Here is a 17,613-nt window from a genome sequence, read left to right as displayed (position 1 = left end):
AAAATAGATACTTTTTTTATCTTAAAGGAAAAAAAATATACAAGTGATCAAAAGTAATAAAAATTAAATTTAAAAAATCTATATGCAGTCAATACCATGCTTATGGAAGGATAAGTAGTCTGTTTCTTTATAGTTAGAAGCATGGGCCCTGGAACTAGGCTGTCCTGAACTAAATCCAGTTCTGCCGTTCATTAGCTGTGTGATCTTGGACAAGACTCTTCACCTTTTTATATTGATTTCCTCTCCTGGGAATAGTAATGTTAACTATCTCACAAAGTTGTTGCAGAGATTAACTGAGTAATCCACATAAAGCACGTAGAACAACACCTGTCATATTTATTAACTACTATATGTTAGCCATTTTCTTTTTTAAAAAAATATTTTATTTATTTATTCATGAGAGAGAGATATATATATGGAGAGAGGCAGAGACATAGGCAGAGGGAAAAGCAGGCTCCCTGTGAAGAGCCCAATGCAGGACTCATCCGGACCCTGGGATCAAGCCCTGAGCCAAAGGCAGAAGCTCAACCACTGAGCCATCCAGGCATTCCTATGTTAGCCATTTTCATTCTTGAAATTAAAACATGAATACCGGGATCCCTGGGTGGCGCAGTGGTTTGGCGCCTGCCTTTGGCCCAGGGCGCGATCCTGGAGACCCGGGATTGAATCCCACATCAGGTTCCCGGTGTATGGAGCCTGCTTCTCCCTCTGCCTATGTCTCTGCGCCTCTCTCTCTGTGACTATCATAAATAAATAAAAATTAAAAAAAAAAACATGAATACCTATCAGTAACAGTAATATTTGGTGTATATTAAAAATACCAGACATTGCAATAACATTAGAAAATAAAAACACAAATTCTCAGTAAGTTTGAAAAAGCGAAATTACCATTGTACTCAGGTTATATTATTGTTCATCTGTGGAGATAAAGAAGAAGAATCAACTGAAAATCACTGTAAAAATGAAAAGTTTAAACAACAGATGAGACAAATAGCAAGATGATATATTTAAGTATAATCGAAGGTAAATGGCTTTAACATTCGGATTAATGGAAAAGATTGTAAGACTGGATAAAAAGGTCAAGATCAAACTATTTGCAGTCTATAGGATCACCTGTTTTCAATAAACGACACAGATTGAAAGAAGATTAATAGATGCAAAAAAAAAAAAAAAAAAAAAAAGAAAGAAAGCATTCCAGGGACAGCTGGGTGGCTCAGTGGTTGAGCTTCTGCCTTTGCCTTGGGCTAGGATTCCAGGATCCTGAGATGGAGTCCCACATTGGGCTCCCTACAGGGAGCCTGCTTCTCCCTATGCCTGTGTCTCTGCGAATCTGTGTCTCTCATGAGTAAATAAATAAAATCTTAAAAAAAAAAAAGCATTCCATGATGATACTAAAAAATAAAAGCCAGAGTGGCTATATTAGTATCAAAGTAGATTTTAGACAAAGGGATAGTACCTGAAATAAAAAGCATCATTTCATGATGGGAAAGTGACCAATTAATTAAGAGGATATAACAATCTTAAATATGTATGCACCTAAGAGCAGAATTTTAAAGTGCATAAACTAAAAATTAGTAGAAGCGAAAAGAGAAACTTAAAATTAACAAGTACTGTTGGAGATTGCAACATTCCTCTTTCTTTCAGTATTTTTTTTTAAGATTTTATTTATTTATGAGAGACACAGAGAGAGGCAGAGACACAGGCAGAAAGAGAAGCAGGCTCCATTCAGGGAGCCTGATGTGAGACCTGATCCCACAGCTCCAGGAACACGCCCTGAGCCAAAGGCAGGTGCTCAGCCGCTGAGCCACCCAGGCTGCCTCTTTCAGTAAGTAATAAAAAAAAAAAATAGGCAGAACACTAATAAGAATATAGATGGTTTAAATAACTCAAGTTAAAATAAAAATTAGTAAAAGGAACAATATCTGCAAAAATTCCAAATATCTGAAAATTTGAACAAGTCACTTCTAAATAGCTCAAAGGACAACATGTGTACACACAACACAAATAAAATTAAAAATTATTTTGGACTGATTGAAACTGATTCTGTTCCTGGACATTGGCGTTCCTGGCTTTAGGCCCTCAGACCTGGGTTGGGACAATTGTACTGGCTTTCCTGGGCCTCCAATTTAAAGTTGGCCAATAATATAACTTCTTAGTCTCTATAATCACATGAACCAATCACTAATAATAAACTTCTTTCTAAAAAAAAAAAAAAAAAAAACTTCTTTCTATCTCTTTCTCACTCTCTCTCTGTCTCTCCCTCTCTATATATCCTATTGGTTTTAATTATCTGGAGAAGCTTGACTAAAATGACCTCCATTTATTAAATTGGCAAAGGTCAAGAAGTTTAATACATTCATTGTTATCAAGATTATAGAAAAATTGGTACTCTCATACATTTCTAATGGGCCTATATATTAATACCTTTAGGAAATCAGCATGTGAATGTGTTCCCAAATGTAAAATTACATATTTTCAATTCCAGAATTCCTCTTCTAGAAATTTGTCTTCATTAAGAAAGGGCATAAACTTAACAGGTATAAAAATATTGATCATAGCATTACATTTTTAAAACAATTAATTAATTAATTTATTTACTTATTTATTTGATAGAGGAAGGGAGAGGGGCAGAGAGAGAGAGAGAGAATCTCAAGCAGACTCCTACTGAGCATGGAGCCTGATGCGGGGCTTGATCTCATGACCCTGAGATCATGACCTGAGCTGAAATCACAAGTGGGTTGCTTCACTGACTGAGCCACCCAAGTGCCCTTGACATTTCTTTTAATAGAAAGTAGCATTAAGTATTTTTAAAAATAAATTCTGATTTACTTATGATAGGGAGACTGTAATAACAATAATGTCATTTGAATAATAGGAATAAAAAGCATTATTATGGCATTTACTGTAAGTCATTTCCCCATTGAAATGATTATGTAGTTCTGTGCTTATTGACATAGAAATATATTTATATCCATTTTATATTCAAAGCAGGAAAGCCTACAAAACTGTGTAGTATGAGTCAATTTTTCTAAGTAGGTAGGAATTCTACTTACTTGAATATCGTATGGTATATTCATAGAATAATTCCTGGGGGCTTATTAGGGTGAGTATGAGTCTTGATTCACCTGGCATGGTCTAAGAGTAGTTATTAATACATCCTGCATTCTAAGAAGGTCCTAGTTTGCTTACACATAATGTAGCCATGCTAGTTTTGTGTGATTTTTTTCACTTTCTTAATTATTTACCTCTATATTCAATTAAGTCTTGAAAGGAGCATATATCTTATAAATCAGGCATAGGAGAAACAATAATGACCCTATTTAAATGTGGGGGAGCCCCCAAAATAAAAGTAAACCCATTTCTAAAAGGTGTTTTGTAAAGAAAGCTGCTTTTCTGTGAAAGGTGTAAAATAGTCAGTTCCCATCTATAGAAAGTAAGATGATAAAAATCTCTAAAAGTTGAAGAGGATTTGCATAGAGCAGTTGCATATTCAATAGGCAATAAATGTTCTAAGAGGAGGAAGAGAATGGAGAGGTATGAGACATGGAGAAAATCTCTAATGTGATTCTTTCTTGGTTAAAGGACATCATGGGAGGTTACTACTGTGTTGGTGACAATGTGTGCTTTCCCCTACTCCCCACTATCTGGATTCATCATGAAAGAGAGGTTTACAGAGAATTGGAACAAAAATCTCTTACTAGTATGATGGGAATGGTGGCAGGATCAGGGGTTCCAAATTGGCATGGAAGGCTTCAATTAATTAAGACCTAGCTTGAAGAGTTAGCATTGCCTCATGATGCAACAGAGAGGCCTGGACTGGGGAAAGGGATTGTTCTTACTCCTTGGAATTGAAGTTTGAATCAGCATCACTCGGAAGATTTCTGACCTTAAGAAAAGACTCATAATAAAGTTAAACCAAGTCCTTAGAGAATGCCAGACTTATTTTAGCAGGAGCTGATATTGTTGAAGTTTGGATTATTAAGTACACCAGCACATGCTCAAATTGACCCCCCAAATGTCAGCTGGGATCAATCTGTAACACCTAAGTAAGTTTATCTAGCCCCCTGTCACCCTATTGCCAACATTCTATGATTTGTGGAGAGTCCAAAGCTCACCCCATGAAGGTGGCAAATTCCCAGGGGAATTCTCTTATCAGGTTCACCTTTGATCTGAGTTCTGCTTCTGTTCACTGTCCTATGCATGTGCCATTCCTCACAGAAGTCTGTAAATAGAATTTAGTCCTTTTCTTTATTACACACACACACACACACACACACACATACACTACTCACCCACCTCTTATTGAAGAAATTTGTGGGTGCAGCTGACTTTACTGAAAATCTGGGACTAAGGAGAAGTTTACAACCATGCAAACATTCTTCACTGATTATTAGACCCTCTGCATTTTCAAGTGTCTTAGCCGTTGCTGCAGATCCAGCGTTTGCTTTTTGCATCTGTGCAGCTCACCTCTACCTGTCTTTCTCTCTTTGCATCTTTTATCCTCTGTTTCTTTTTTCTCAGACATAAAAACAAATGTTTCCTTCTATGGAGAAAGTTAGCTTTCACACAGGCTTAGTTTTGGGCTCCTTTTATGGATTTAAGCCTTAAAATTACTCTGGTCTAATTAAATTCGTAGACAATATGTCTTCTTCTCCATTACCCGTCTGCACGAGGTGAAGATTTTGTTTTACAGTTTTAATTGTATTTCTCAATTTGCTACCAATTCACAGAAGTTTTACATTTTTTTTATGGTGGGCAGTTAAATAATTCATACTTCATTTTAATAAATAGCCCATTATAATAGTCATTCATTGAAAAGAGAAGAATATTTTCATCTTATCTCCAGGAGTCAGTCATGTTTGGAGTAAATTGAAGCATTTTTATTATATTTAAAAAACTCAAAGCAATATTCTTTATCTGGTGGTATAGAGCCAAGTTGCAGGCATTGGAGAAAGTTTGGGCAAGTAATGTAAGTAACTAACATATGTTGAATCCCAGAAAACTGGCTAGAGTTCCTTACAATATTATGCTTGTCTTTTTATTTATGCATTAGTTGAATTTATGAAAAGTAGAAGAAAAAAAAGGAGAAGGAAGCTAGGAAAATACTCAAATCTAAACATATATTCTCAAGAGAAATAAAAATATTAAGTAGAATCAGTGGCATACTAGATTGGTAAAATGTGAGGTCAAAGTTTTCATTTTTGCTTTTTTACCACATTTACTTATTGAAGTGATAAATACACAGATTTGGGGAGAAGTAAGTGCATAGAAATAGGTATTCCCCAAAACAGTCCAACAAAAGTTTGAGATGGTGATCAGTTCAGATGCAGGATTAAACTATTGGCTCTTTTATTCTCCATTTTTTTTCTGTCATAGAAATTCCAGCATAGGAAGTCCTTTCCATGTTCGGTTGCTCTAGATTTCACACATCGCTGGCAGCTCTGTCAAATATCGCTGTGCCTGGGCTTTTTTTCTATGCCGACAATGATCATTTCACTTTTTCCAGTGGTTCTTCATCTGAAGGCTTTGTCATAGCATTAACTGAGGTTTTTCTAGACAAGAATTTATTTAAAAGTAAAATAGTCGTAACAACTATAAATCTCCAGAAACACAAGAATTCAGAATGTGCGGTGATTTGAATGGCATAAACCAGCTGAGAAGAGAATGCTTTTTATTAATGGCCACATGTTCCTACTCAAAATGGTGCTTCTTGGGTCTCCTTCACTATCAATGGAACCTTGCCACCAGTTTACTATCTCCAAAACTTTGGGATGCATTTTTTCCCTCATATCAATATGTATACATTTTAACTTATTTATTTGTCACTGTAGTCCCAAAATACATAAATTGATTACCAGTATGTTAGTTCTCCCCAAACTGGAAGGTGGGTGTAGTTTACTGAATTCTTTCCACTGAGCTTCAGAAGTAGAGGCTGTCTTCACAACAAATTCTTTGATTTTTTCCCCAAAAGTATAATTTCTGAGACTTTAATTATTATTTGCCTATGTTTCTCCAATGCTTGTTATGAATGGAGATTCCAAATAGTGCATCTGGATGGAGCTAATGCTACACGTGTGTATTCATCTCAATATCATGATACCATGCCTTGCACGTTTCCTGTTTTGCTAACTCACATTTGCAGACAATTAGATCTGTTAGGAGTGGAGAACAGTTGGAATACAGAACAGTCTGATTTTGTCATGTGGTTCATTTTCCTCCTTTCCAGTCATTTAGTTCATTCATCCACCTGGACATGATATGGTATTGGGCATCATATATGATCTAGGTTCACTTGGTGTGGCAGGTTGGGTTCCTCAGAAGCGGACTCTGAGATTCAGATTCATGACCAAGATGCTTATTAACAAGTGTTCTGAGGATATAACAGTGGGGAGAGAAAGGGAGCAGGATTGGGTAGAAGAAACTGTGATGCTATCCTCAGGCAGAACTCAGTAGACCACATGGTGGGGCTCTGGAGAATGGGATGGCTCTTCAAAGTTTTCTCAAATTGAGTCAAGATTCAGGCCTTTCTACACACATATAGATTAGTCATTGTATAGAGACATTCCCTGGATGGAAGCCAGTTGTCCCAGGCAGCTTTTTTCACCTGCGGCAGTCTTCTAGGATGAATGGCAGCTGAGGGTCATCTTTAGACAGCACCCACAAGTGCTGGGAGGAAAATTTTTGTGTTCTTGAAGATCTGGGTAGCACATCACAGTACCCATCATACATGTTAACGGTCACTCAACTGACAAGGTTCTCTAGACCAATGGATTAGAAACTTTTTTTTAAAGAAACATTACTTTTTGTTCCAAGCAATCACCTACATAAAATCTTTCTATAGAGAAGAGACAAGAACAGCTGCTTTCCCAGGATGTCCAAGAAATGATTCCTAAGATACTTCTACAGTTACTTAGACACCCAGAGTTTCTTGAGATACATTTCAAAACCTACTAGATAGTTGAAAACTTAGCTTGTAATTAGAATCAGCTGAAGAACTTATAAAAAAAAAGTGAAACCACACATGTGGATTCTTGGGCTTCCTAGAGACTCTGGTTCGGTAGGTCTAGGATTAGGCATAGAATATAAATGCATAAACACACAGACATATTACCCATGTGATTCTGAAGTGTGCTCTTGGATAAGAGCTTTTGTTAAAACCTTATTTTTTATTAGAATAAAAAATATGTATGGGTTTCTATTTATTATTTGAAAATGATAAAGGCTAGGGTAGATAGATTGGGAGGTGAGCAGCAGTAAGATCCCTGCTGTGCTATAATCTTCTTCTGTTCTTAATCTTCTTTCCTTAGCTAAATGTTGTTGAAGCTTATGGATTTGTGTTATTCCTCAAAAGTAACTTGATTACTCCCTTTCTAGGTGCTTACTTTATTGACTCATTTGGTTAGGTATTAGGGAAAGGAAGTTTTGAGATGACTCAGCCTACCCTCTTTTTTTTTAAGATTTTATTTATTTATTTATTTATTTATTTACTTATTTATTTATTTACTCATTCATTCATTCATTCATTCGAGACACAGAGAGAGAGGCAGAGACACAGGCAGAGGGAGAAGCAGGCTCCATGCAGGGAGCCCGATGTGGGACTCAATCCCAGGACTCCAGGATCTCGCACTGAGCTGAAGGCAGACGCTCAACCACTGACTGAGACACCCAGGCGCCCCTCAGCCTACCATCTTTGCATTGACTTTCCTGGTACGTGCATCTCCAAATATATGTGGCAAACCCATCTCCAAATATATATGGCAGAACTAAATGTCTCCAAAATGACAGTCTCCACCAGCAGTTTATGAGTGACCCTGCTACTGTACATTCCAGTTAGCGCTTGATGTTGTTTATTTATTTATGAAATAAATATTTGTTGACTACCTACTGTGTGCCAACCATCATTCTAAGTGTTTGGGATAGATCAGCAAACAAAACAAGACATGCTAGCAGATAGCTAATAATAGACAATACAGCATGATACATAATCAATTGTATTGGATGTTAGAAGGTGATGAGTACAGTGAAATAAAGGACAAGGAGAGCAAAGTAAGATCAAGAGTGGGATAGGGGGAGAAATTGAGACGGTAATTTTAAATAGAGGAGTTCAGAGCAGTCTTTCTGAGAAGGTGACACTTGAACAGATTTGAGAAGCGACAAGGGAGTTAACCACATAGTTATCTGGGAGAAGTCTGTTCCTGCCAAAACTGGGTTCCTCAGTTAGGGCACTGCTGACATTCTGGGTTGGATAATTCTGTGTTGTGGGGCTGTCCTATGCTTTGTAGGATGTTCAGCAGCATCCCTACATCTATGCACTAGATGCTGCTAATTGTATCCTCCCCTCTGGTTCTTGCAACCAAGAATGATCCACACATTTGGCAATTTGGATCACTTGGTGTTGGGGCCAAAATCACCCTGATTGAGAACTATTAGTATAAACTACAAATATAGTTTTGTCTTTCTCTATATGGGTCCTAATTGTCTCAGCTACCTATTATAAGGTCTGTCTTCCGGCTGAATTGTAAAATGCTGCTTTGTCAAACAGAAAGTTTTCATAATTTTGAGGGTCAGAGTCTATTACTCTCTTATGTTTCTAAGATATATTTATCTTTGAATAAACATTCTCTTAATTACTGTCTTGATATCTGATAGGGTGAGTTCTTCCTCCTCATTCTTATTTGAAATTAACTTAACCATTCTTTGCTATATACCCTGTTCCATATGCAATTTCAGACCAGCTTGTCACAGTCTATAAAAAACTGTGATGGGATTATGATAGGAATTCATTAAATTTACAGATTAATTTAGAGGGAATTGACACCTTTATGAAATTGATTCTTCCCATCCATGACTAAAAGTATCTCTCTCCATTTATTTAGGGCTTTTTTATGTCCTTCAATAAAGATATTATTCATTTTCTCCATATAGGGCTCGGACCTTTCCTGATAGATTTATTCCTGGCTATGTGATAGGTTCTGTTGCTTATGGAATGGTGTCTTTAAAAACAATTATTACATTTTCTTGATTGCTGTTTCTAGTGCATTGGGTTGTAATTAATTTTTGTATCTTCAATATAACAATCTTGCTTATTATTTCTGGCAGTTTCCTGCAGATTATGCTTAATAGTCCAAGAGGACAATCATATGTGGATAACAAAGGGAAAAAATTTTCCTTTCCAATCCTTTTACCACTAATTGCCTTTTGTTGTCTTTTTGCTTTGAATAGCAGTATGGCAGAGATTTTTCATTCTGTTCCTCATCTTAAAGTGATTGATTCTAATATTTTACCTGAAGTGCAGTCTTGCACTTGGTTGATAACCTTTATCAGGTTAAGGATGATCCCTTCCATTTTCAGTTCACTATGAGTTTTCTCTCTCAGTATTAAATTTTAAACAATATTTTCTTTGCATCTACTGAGATGATCCTATGATTTTTCTCCTTTAATGAATGATTGGAGTAATTAATTGCATTCACAGATTTTCTGAAGTTAACCATTCTTACATTCCTGGTACAAACCCTAATTCATGCTATCTGGAAAGAACAATTCCACTCTGCAATAAGAGGTTATCTGTTCCATTTCTAGAGACCTCATCTCTAGAAGAAGTTGCCTACAGAGGCAGATCCAGGTTTATAGAGACCTGAAACTATTCAGTTTGGAGTCTGTTTATAAGAATAAGCACTCAGATTTATGAACACAAATTAGCTATAATAGTGAATACCTTTTTAAAACTGAACAAAACAAATTACAAATTTTATAAAGCTGATGAATATCATAAGTATCTCCAAATTTAGAAAGGTAACTTAACAGTTCATGAATTGCTTGATGATACACCACTGTAATACTGTTTCATTTTGTTTTTTTCTTTTTAGGTGACTTTTGGCCACATAATCTTGAAACCAATTCTTTATGGGACAGTGATTTTAATTTTTAAATATTTTCTATGTAGATTCTGGATAAAGTATTTGGTCTTTCCTTTAGCATGAACAATCAACATTAGTTTTTAAAAATATTGAGTATTCGTAAAATGTAAAAATTCCCATGCATATATCCTGCTTTGTATTTCTGCAAACTATCTGCCCACCATAAATGCCAGAATTCCGATAAGTTCTATTTTGTGTGATTTGCATAAAAGTATATCAGTATACATTTATAAGTGTATAAACTGCTTTATTAGTATACTCATGACAGGGGAAAATTTCTGCTTTGAATAGACATTTTATGAAACAAATCTTCTGCTTACAATTTTACATGTGTGGGATCTGGAAGAAATTTCCAGAAACTAGCTTCTAGCTCCACAAAATTCAAACTTGGTTTCTTTTCCATTGCTCACACATGACCATTACTGAGATCTGAAGGATACCTTGAGATTGTGATAACACCTCTGGCTCTGTACTTTCACATAATTATTAGCTTCATGGTTAACCCACCATGGTAGGGACCACATATTAAAAATTCCTTAGAAAGAAAAACAACGGAAAATATAATGTATGGCATTAGTAAACTCGCATGACATCTTTCACAGTGTGTTCCCCTTGCAGCCTTGTGAAGTGAGGACATACACTCAACTTTTCACAGAACATTTACTTCCACATTGCTAATTAAAATAAGATGCTCATCAATCCTGTCTCTGACAGAGAGCTTGCTCACTGAGACAAAGGCAAGGAAAATTAACTTTAAGAAAATGTTGATAATTAAGCTTTAACTTTCCTTCCCATTCTGAAAGTTTGCTTTTTTTCCTACAGATAGAAGTGGATTTTTTCCAACTTTTTCCAAATTCACATAATTCCCACCAATATTTGATATTAGTGAAATAGTTCACTAAATAGTCTTTCATGTGATGATTCTCCATTTACTTATAGATGGGTGACAAATAACACTTCTGAAGTGTTTTGGTCTTCAAACTCTTAATTCACATTTGTTTTTATAATGAAATCTTCAGAAATTTTGAATAGATGTTCTTGAACTTGCCCATCATTGGCAAACAGTTCCAAATGCTGAAAAATCAAAACATCTGCTCCATGTTCTGCTCCCCAAAGTATGTTACAATTTCTGAGAATTTTGGGGGAAGGTGAGCAGGGGGATCATTCTAAAGAATTCAAGAGTAGATAATGTTGTCTTTCCCCACAACTTCCCTGTCTATGCATTGTCCCTCCTTCCCTTCTAGGCTGGCCCCATATGGGTACTCACAGCCTTCAGATCCTTTCCAGTCTTCTCAGTCTGACTTTAGGGAAGGCTCTCATAGACTTTTGTCCACTGATTCATTCCTGATAGTTTATTTTTCCATTAACATTTCTGCTAGGATTTGTGAAGCTTAACACACAAATGACACAGAGAATGATTACCTGAGAAAGTACTCAGAACAAGGAGATAAATGTTGGTTCCAAATGTAACCATAAAGCATTCAAAATTAAATAGTTCTGGTTTATTAAAAGGGGGATAAACAACAAAGAGACATCCTTAAACAGAGAGTAAAGAAAAATTAAAACCTGAGAAAGATATTGAGGTTACTATTGTCTTTTAATGTCAAAGGAAATTTAAAGCTGCAGCAATGAATCAGCCCCAATTCCAAAATATTCAGAGTGTCTAGGATGAATAAAGCTTTTCAAATAATACATTTTGAAATTAGAAAATTAGAACAGATACCAGATGAGGGGAATTAGTTTTGCTCATTTTGATCCAAGAGACTGGAAGTTCTAGTGAAGGAGAAGCCATTTCCTTCTTTCTTAAGTGTAAGGATTTGTAAAATACCTGACATTTTTATTAAGCACTCCAACCCTTTGCTCCTGGGGATAAAAATAAATGCATCTAGTGGGGGAAAACACGTTGGAACTGAAAAATTGTTGGTACGATGTACCCCAGATGTGTCTGAGCATCAGCAGGACCCAAGGAACTTGTTAAACTGCAAACACCAGGATGCAAAGCCAGTACTAGGAACTGCTGGCCTTTTACAAGTAGGTCAGAGGAAAGAGGTTGAATTGGCTGCCTTTAAGGAATGGAGACATAATATAAAATATGTCCTATAATATGTAATATATATAAAGGAGACATATATGTAATATATACATATGTAATATACATAATGGAAAATATATATATACATAGTTGTGGTAATCTAATAAATAACACTCCACTAATAAACATAATCTGGCCAAAGTATCCACATAGTTATAGAGTAGATCCCTGAGTTAGTTCTGGAATCTCCAACTCTTCTTTGTTTCTCTCAGTAAAAACCACCCTCCTTTTAGCACCTGCCACTTTAAAGCCAACCTTCTTCATGGTGACAGACTCATCTAAACTGTCATATAAGTTTGTGAGGATTAAGAATACAAGTCTTGGAACTAGATCATGACCTGAATCCTAACTCTGCTGCTTATCCATCCTGTGAACTTGGACAAGTCACCTAATACCTGAACTTCTTTACTACATCTGTCAAATGAAGGTAATGGCATCTAATTTATAGAACTTAATTTAATTTAATGATGTATGTGAAGGTGCTTTACAAAGTCCTAGACATATTTTAGTTATAAGTTGTAATTGCTTTCTGCTGGTGTTTGAAATACACATGAATCCCTTTAGTGAGCTATTCACATATGGTATTGTTAGATATGTCACTCTTCTGAAAGTTTCATTAAAAACAACCTAATTTTCTTGACCAGTTTTTCATTATTTGCTGAAGTATATCTATTTGTAATCACACCTATAAGTTCTAGAACACAATATGTACCCAAACATTATATAATAGTGGGAATATATTATTTATCTTTACAAAGGAAATAGTTACTATTTCCTTCCTATGGGGTCTACCTCACTCTGATGTCATAATAACCTTCATCAGATCCCACACCCCACTGGCTAGTAAAGAGCATCTCTACAGTGGATACCACACTTATTTTAGGGACGGGCATACTGTACAAGTTAGACCTAGAGTCCTTTCCTGTACTTTTGCAGGAGTTTGTTGAAAAAGACACCCCTTAATATTCTCCAAGATCAAGGCTGCAAGGGACATGCAAGCCTGAAATTGCTGGTTGTTCTCTTTCCCATCAAAGGAGATGAACTCCCTGAAAATCAAGGCCCTGTGGATGGGGAATATAGAAAAAGAGACAAATGAGGGATGCACACAAACACCTGGTTTCACTCATTCCTGAAGTGAATAGTGAATGTTGGGTAGCTCCATGGATGTTCTAGTTTTTAAGCTAATAAACCTTTTTAAAAAAAGATTTTATTTATTTATGCATGAGAGACAGAGAGAGAGGCAGAGACATAGGCAGAGGGAGAAGCACGCTCCCTTTGGCAAGAGCCCTATGTGGAACTCGATCCCAGGACCCTGGGATCACACCCTGTGCCAAAGGCAGATGCTCAACCACTGAGCCACCCAGACATCCCATTAACAAACCTTTTTCCCCCCAAGTTAGTTCATACTGGCTGTTTACCCTACCTCCAACCAGAAGAGTTCTGACCAGTAAAAACACATCTGTCTCTGTATCTGTGAAATCTCAGTTTGTGAATTCCACTGTAAAGCCTTCCTGAATCATTTTCTCTTTTCTATCCTGGCTGAATTAATGTTTGCACCCTCTGGGTATGCCTCCAATGTCGGTTAATTTAGCTGTCTTAAGTGTGAGTCTTCCTCATAGACTATAAACTCCCCTGGGACATGGACTGTGCTTAATTCAACTTTATAATTCAGCATCTTGCAGATTACCTAAAGTCTAGTAGGAGCTTAATGAAATCTGTTGTACAATCTAATGACTAAATGACTATAATAAGTCTGTTGCAACTCTCAAATGCAGAGACAAAATTTTATTTCTTCATTTCTACACCCTCCTATCACTAGACGCAAGGACTATTTGATCACAACATTAATTGAATGAGAATATGGGAATCTGGGAGACAGCAGAATACATCTTCCAGGATGAGAGATACTGAGCTAATACAGTTCCAGTACTTTGCTTTCTGATGATTTAACAAGCTGGAAAATCTAGAAGAATAGATTGTTTACACAATCCATTAGATTCTCTCCTTAATATCATCTCTCTTAAATAATCTTTTAGCAGACACTGGCTTGTCATCAATTTATGACTGAATCCTCTAGCAAATACCTCTCTGAAGCAAGTTTCGCCACTGGGAAGGGAATGCACTGATCTGCTGCTGTGGATACCTAGAATACCACCAGTCAAGTTCTCCTTGTAACTTACTAAAGTGGCTTTCTAATACCAATTAATCCCATGTGGGTTGATTGGTGTAAGGTAGGTTTCCTAGGGCTAGGTTACTACAAGTAAGCCATTCAGGCTGGGTACCTGGGAGGTCGGTGTGTGAACCCCTGTCTGCAGGAGGCCTTCCCACTGGTAGTTGTCAGCCTTTTATTGCTCTCTGCTACTGTAAACTGTCTTGTCTTGATGGAGGTACACACTGAACACATCAATATTCCATCAGGACATGCATTTAATTTTCCTTTAAGTGTGGCATTTGCTAAATCCTTAAGAGACTCTTGATATTTTGTCTTGGACTCTTATCTCTGAAATTTAAATATAAGGTAATGGAGAAATAGAATTTAATTCTTTAAAAATCTGATTGCTTAGCAATTTTAAGACTAAATATATCATTAAAGAAAGGTGGGGGAAACTGTAGATTGTATAGTGCCCAATGGTTATAAAAGTCCCCCCAAACTCCAGAGACGTTAGCCCTCTTATACTGGCTCTTGATTCTTGGGCTCACATATTTTATCGCTACCAAAGACATTTCTCTGGGAAAATTTTCCGACATCCTACTTAATACTGTGTGGCTTGAAAGGAAGGGTGTCATTCTTTGGTCTGAGAATCTCTTGAAGATAAAACAATGCTAACCTTTAGTATAATTACTGAGCAATTGCTCCCAGTGGGTGTAAATTATAGTTTGTTTTGCAAACTTTGGCTTGAGTTTCTTTAGAAGGATCTTCAGGGCAGCAGGGACTCTAATAAGGATTTAGGTGAGAAGGGGGAGATTTGGTTCACCAGATCAGAGGCAAAAAGGCAAACATTAGCATTTTCTGAACATGTCCTATGAGGCCAGCATATCAAATATGCTCTGTCTGCAAAATTCACTTACAACTACGGGATGCCAGTAAGCACAGCAATTAGGAGGTCATGACTGGTGGGATCAAGTTACAACTCTGTCCTTTACTAACTGAATAACCTTAGGCAAATGACTTGACCATCCAGAACTTCCATTTCCTTACTCATAAAATAGTATAGTAATAATCCCTCAATTCATATTTTTTTGAAAATGAGAATTAAATAAGATAATGCCTGCAGTCATTTCCTTCAAAACCTGTTTGTATGTAATGGTCTTTATTATTATAAAGTTGTCATTATTATTTCATTCAACCAGATAAGCAAACTGATTCTCAAGTAAGATGCCCAAGGCCATTTATACTGGCTGGCTGACCTTCTCCCTGACAACCCTAGTTTTTTGTATTTGGAGGGAGAGGTAACCAGGTGCCCAGGTGGGTGTGCATTTCAGGGGTGGAGAGATAGGGTGAGGATTTTTGCGGAGGCTTGCACAATGGGACAAGGACAGCAGGGCTCCCTGTTCTTTAAGTCTTATTGCAGCTGCTCAGCCTACCGTTATTTTTTATAGGCTATTTTGGAGCCTTTGCCATTTTTAGGCTTGCTTACCACATGTTTTAGTTTTTCGGGTGTCAGAAATGGCTTTGAAAAGCTATACGGTACCGCAGCAACCTTGGCCATTCATCAGCTCTCAACATCCAAAGTGCTGCCAGTATTGTTGAGCAACATTGAAGGAAGGGAATTCACCCCTTGGGACTTGCTTTTGATTGCTATTAGATTTTTAGACATAGCGATTGCTCTCCTAAGAAAAATCTGCACCACCTGGGCTGCCCTGAAGTTTTTCATTATAGTGCCCAAGCTGTTCATTGAGATACAGTGAGAGTCTAAGCAGTGTCATCTATCCCAGTCTTGTTTGACTTGAAAGTAAGACCCGGTGTCTGAAATCCCTGTCTCTTGCCATGCCAAAACTGTACCCATCAATCTTTCTTCTCATCAGTTCTAGCAGAGATGACAAAGATGGACATTTTCCTTCTTGCTTCTCAAGTGAAGTCAACTGAACTTACTTTTAGATGCGCCACCTTGCTCATGCTACACAGCTAGAGCAAGAGCCTTAGCTGTTCTAGGACGAATGCAAGTGCTGCATGGGGCTTGTTTCAGAAGGACAATTTCCTGTTTTCTCCCGGTCCTTAGAAAAAAAGGTGAACTGAAGCTTCTATCACTGAAATGTTTCTCAGAGCCCACTTTATTCATTTGCCACAAGAGAATCTCAATATGCTATAAAACATGTACAAGTGTTTGATGTTTTGGCTTCAGATCCAAACCGAAGCTGTGGTAGGAAAGAACCATTATCTGGTTCCTAAGGTTTTGATAATTATTTTCTTATACATTATAGTCATTTGTTAGCTGCACAACCTTTAGGACAGATGTTACTGGTAAAACTAGGTCTGAGTATTCGTCTCTATTTTATTTTTCTCACCATGGCTAGACAACTTCAAGGTCATTGGACAAGTAGTCAATATTGTCAAGGAACTACAGTGATAAAAACAGGGTAGATATTCTGTCTCAAGGAAACTGCTTTGGGACAAAATCTTAAAAAAACTGCAGGAGAGGCTTGTCTTAAATATACAAGGTAGAGCTTTATTGGAGAATGCCCTATAAGGCCAGAGAGAGAGAACTAAATTCTTAATCATTTTAATGCCATTGGGACTTCCAAGGATGATATATAACTATCCATGTGTTGAAGGTCTGTTATACCAGATTTTAGGACTGTTGGGGGAGTAGAATATAAAAATGACTTGGAGAGATTCTGGTAGAGGTTAGAAAATGTGGGAAATCCTAGACTGACCAAGTGGGTGTTTCCAGAAGGAATGCCATCTTGTCCTGATGGATGACTGCTTAGATGGACAAAGTATAACCCAGAAACTCTGTATCTGAGATCTCGAATATCCATTTGTTAGCACTGGCCTGAGAGTGATGGTCAGAAGACAACTGAAAAGTGATCGGACTAAGGACATAGGAGATATTAGGTCTAGAAACCGTGTCGGGTTTTTTTCAAAGTATCTCACAACTACCAAATCTCATGGGCTATGGAAAGTGCTAACTATCAAGTACTGTTAAGTTAACAGGAATACTGCAGAGGCCAAAAGGAATCACAACTTCCTGGCAAAAATGAGTCTGGAAGTGATCATACCTTATCATCTTCCCACACAAAGACAGCATTAGTATTTGCAACGTCCTAAAAGTCCAGTTTTGCTACAGAATCAACTTACTAGTCATTGGGTAGTAACATTGGGTAGAAGCCTCAGCTCATAAATAGTTTTATTCCAAAAAAGCATCAGGGGGATGACAGGATAAACAAAATATAGTATGTCCATACAACGGGACATGATTTGGCCATAAAAAGGAACAAAGTGCTAACGTATGCTACGACATCTGTAAACCTCAAAAACATATTACGTGAAAGAAGCCAGATGAAAGACCATACCTTGTATGATTGCTTTTATATGACATGTCTAGAATAGGCAGATTAGTGGTGGTGGATGGCTGGGGATGGGAACGAGCACAATTTTTTTTT

Source organism: Canis aureus, chromosome 16 (assembly GCF_053574225.1).
Source record: "Canis aureus isolate CA01 chromosome 16, VMU_Caureus_v.1.0, whole genome shotgun sequence".
Taxonomy (NCBI): Eukaryota; Metazoa; Chordata; class Mammalia; order Carnivora; family Canidae; genus Canis; species Canis aureus.
Note: the sequence above shows the minus strand (reverse complement) of the source record.